This window comes from Leptonychotes weddellii, chromosome 7 (assembly GCF_054177405.1).
Source record: "Leptonychotes weddellii isolate Sample4059 chromosome 7, ASM5417740v2, whole genome shotgun sequence".
NCBI classification, from domain to species: Eukaryota; Metazoa; Chordata; class Mammalia; order Carnivora; family Phocidae; genus Leptonychotes; species Leptonychotes weddellii.
Genome location: NC_138375.1, coordinates 98174612 through 98178743, shown reverse-complemented (window position 1 = coordinate 98178743; position 4132 = coordinate 98174612).

The following is a 4132-nucleotide window of genomic DNA, read 5'->3' as shown; positions in this document are numbered from 1 at the left end:
TTATTTATTTGACAGAGAGAGACACAGCGAGAGAGGGAACACAAGCATGGGGAGTGGGAGAGGGAGAAGCAGGCTTCCCGCTGAGCAGGGAGCCCGATGGCGGGGCTCGATCCCAGGACCCCGGGATCATGACCTGAGCCGAAGGCAGAGGTCTAATGACTGAGCCACCCAGGTGCCCCTATTTATTTATTTATTTTAAAGATTTTATTTATTTGATGGAGAGAGACACAGCGAGAGAGGGAACACAAGCAGGGGGAGTGGGAGAGGGAGAAGCAGGCTTCCCGCTGAGCAGGGAGCCCGATGGCGGGGCTCGATCCCAGGACCCCGGGATCATGACCTGAGCCGAAGGCAGACACCCAACGACTGAGCCATGCAGGCGCCCCTCGTGAAGCAGCAATTTAACCAGAAGGCAATGTGCGAACTGTCCAGGGATGATCAGGAGTAAAGGAAGAAGTAATCTAACAGCAATTAGATAGCATGTAATGGGCACAAGTATCACTTAAGGTTCCAAATATTTGGGAAGATAGAGTCGCAAATGTGATGACGGTAGCTGCGCTGAGCCGAATGTTCATATGTGGTTTTATCGGGAAAACTTTATGGGATTTTTACTTTTCCCCCCTAGTGCTCTTTTAAGAAGTTGTGTTTCTAGGGGCGCCTGGGTGGCTCAGTCGTTGAGCGTCTGCCTTCAGCTCGGGTCATGATCCCGGGGTCCTGGGTTCGAGCCCCACATCGGGCTCCCTGCTCAGTGGGAAGCCTGCTTCTCCCTCTCCCACTCCCCTGCTTGTGTTCCCTCTCTCACTGTCTCTCTCTCTGTCAAATAAATAAAATCTTAAAAAAAAAAAAAAAAAGAAGTTGTGTTTCTAAAACCTTTCAGACTCTTAGCTTAAAAGTGCATATACTCTGACAAATAACGTTCCCTTTTGAAGTGACAGTTTTAGAGGAGTTTAAAGTGAATGTTTGAGCTGAAGTGTGTCTAAAAAACACCATGACAGACCAGAGGCAGAAATGCTACTGGGTCAAAACAAGGCTATGGGAATGCTTTAGAGAGAGTAGCAGGCCCTGAATTATTTAGAGATGAGGGGCATTGTGTTGGTAAGAGGACTTGTCTAGATTTTCCATACTTTCTCTCCCCCAGGTAATTTGAAAGAAAACTGCGAAATATAGGAGCTGATAGTTGAAAATAACGACAGATAATTGAGTCCCAGTGATCAAAACACCCCTGACCAACTCAGAACGGTCCTTTTCCTCTTCAAAGTCTATGTCTAGATAAAAATGTGGTGTGTTGGTTTAGCCCAATTATTTTCAACCACTTTCAGATCAATTCTTGGCATCCGTTCTTCCAAGAAACCTAGTATGTATAATACACAAAACCTAGCTGTTCAAGCTAATGATGGGGTGGGAGTGGTAAGTCTTGTGGGGTTGCTTCGAGCCCCTTCCTTTTAGAGACAGTCTATCCCTCCTAAAGGCAACCGAGACATTTCATGTGGAATTGAAAGCACACTTAATAAACTTCTGTTTTAGCTTGTTGTAAACTTTGGCTAAATGTTGAAATAAGAAGGCATAAAAGACATTATTTACGCCAAGCCTCCCAGTTTGAAAAATATGCATTTTTAGGTTTTGTCAAGCCAGTACCTTTTGAATACTGTTTTTATTCAAACTAGGCTAAACTCATATTCTCTAAAATGAATCGGCAAAGAACCTCATATTGGTTTTTCTTGATTCAGTTCCATTTAGCATTTAATATCTTTCTGTTGTATTCTTTATGGCACCAGCAGTTACAGAATTTATAAAGCTTTCCAGATGGCAAAGAGCAAATAAAATTGCAGTTACTTTGAACTTGAATCTATCCAATAGTTTTTTCCACTTGGAGAGATGGAACATAGTGTGTTATTTGTAGTAAAACCTAGCATTTTTAGAAAGAATGCCAGTCTTAAGAACCAAATAGGTTAAATGATCTATTGTCTTTGTTCTTTTTTTTTTTTTTTCTTAAATCATTTTTCTCTTCAAGTGCTTTTTCATCTACTGGTCTCTGGGGAAAACTCTGGATCCTCTGGTCCACTTTTTTTGGGTTCTGAAATGAAGGTGTTCTGATATAGATGATTTAATCATTTGACTGACATATGTTTACAGCACCTGCTTCTTGCTAGGTACTAAGCTCTTCTTTCATACTACAATGGTGAGCAAACCAGAAGAGGTTCAACGTTCCTGCCCATGTGGGGCTTAGACTAGATGGGGAGGCAGACATATTTATACATTTGCACAATATTAAATTATAAATTGTGACAAATGTTAGGAAGGAAAGTATAGAAAAGAATAAAATTGTGTACTAGAGACACCTAATTTGGTTCCCAGAGAAGGAAAAGCCTCCCTGTGGAACTGATGTTGGCTCCCTTAATTTAAAATTGGAGTGTCAGGAGCTTGGAGAATTGAAAGTTAAATCAAGAAATTTCTCACATGGAATGAATCCTCAAGAACAGAGAAGGTCTATAGGAATGACCTGGAGTCTGGAATCCCCCCATTGTACTTTTCTAATCTATGTAAGAAGTAATAGAAGCTACTTTTTGAGACAGTGAGGGAGTCCAAATGGGTTGTGAATTTTTTTCTTCCAGCATACGGGAATCATAATGTCACAATAAACCTGTTGATAGGAAATTCCTCCTGATTGAACTTAGTGTTGGCATATGCTAGACTCCAGACTGCACGCTGATGAAAGTGAAACTGTAGCGTATTTTCTTTTTTTTTTTTTCTATTCCTTTTGTCCTACCACCTTCATATAGATGACACTGTGTTTATTTAGATGTGGCCTATGGCTCTACCTTCCAATGTGGTTAGGTTCTAATCTGTGCTTTTGTTTGAGAAATGATTTTATTTGAGAAATGATATGTTGGTTGATTCTTGAATTGTAAATTTCTTCCATCTTTACCTATAGGGTAATTCTTGGGATTTGCTAGGGTTTGTTAAATTCTGTAAGAGGGAAGCCAAGTCTATGAAATTTATGTCTTCTATTGACTCTTTCCAAACTGAGCAAATGGATCACGGAAGAGTTAGGGTTAGAAAAATCATGACTGGAGGAGCTGAAGGAACATATTTTTGACAGAAAATGTCCTTGCCTTTATCTGCTGAAGGTAGAACCTAGACATTAGCTAGCCAAGGTTAAATGCTTTGATGGAACCAAGCAGAGTAAGTAGTACAAAGAACTAGGGGAAGAGATACGTTTTCGTATATATTTTAGGATTTTCATTTTCTGTGGGTCAATAGAAGAGGAATTTAATTTAGAAAAAAAATTAAATTGATAATGTGAAATTTTTTTATTGTTAAAATTTCAGGCATTTGGACAAATGTAATGAGATTAAGGCATTTACATTCTTGAGGTTATATTTTCTGAGTTGTCTTCATACTCAGTTCACATCATTTAACCCTTTTAGGTAGGCTTAGGATATGGGAGAAAACGTGTCTTAGACTGTGAACAATGTGGGCTTCAGTCCTGACTCATCTTACAGACTTCTTTTTTTTTTTTTTTTTTTTTAATTTTGACAGAGACATAGCCAGAGAGGGAACACAAGCAGGGGAAGTGGGAGAGGGAGAAGCAGGCTTCCCGCAGAGCAGGGAGCCCGATGTGGGGCTAGATCCCAGGACCCTGGGATCACGACCTGAGCCGAAGGCAGACGCTTAACGACTGAGCCACCCAAGTGCCCCCAGACTTCTACAACAATATGAAAACATGTTTTTAAATCAAGAGTGTTTCTACCTAGTTGTTTTCTTGGTTCCAACAGATAGATGGGGTCAGTGTCAGGATTTGGATAATTAGGCATAACTTTTTTGACTGACTGCCCCTGAGGTTTACAGGAAAAGGAACAAAATGTGATATATTACCAGCCTTAAGGCTGCCTTTCATCCCTTTGCCAAAGATGGGTCAAAATTACGGACAAGGACATTTACTGAACTAAAGTGTTACAGGTTTTTGGTGGAGTGCTGACTTGGGCTTCTGTCGGGCTTGTCATAAAGATATATGACAGCTTTGTCCAGCATCCATATCCTCTTCCTTTTTTTAAAATTTATTTATTTACTTTTTATTTATTTTATTTTTTATTGTTATGTTAATCACCATACATTACATCATTAGTTTTAGATG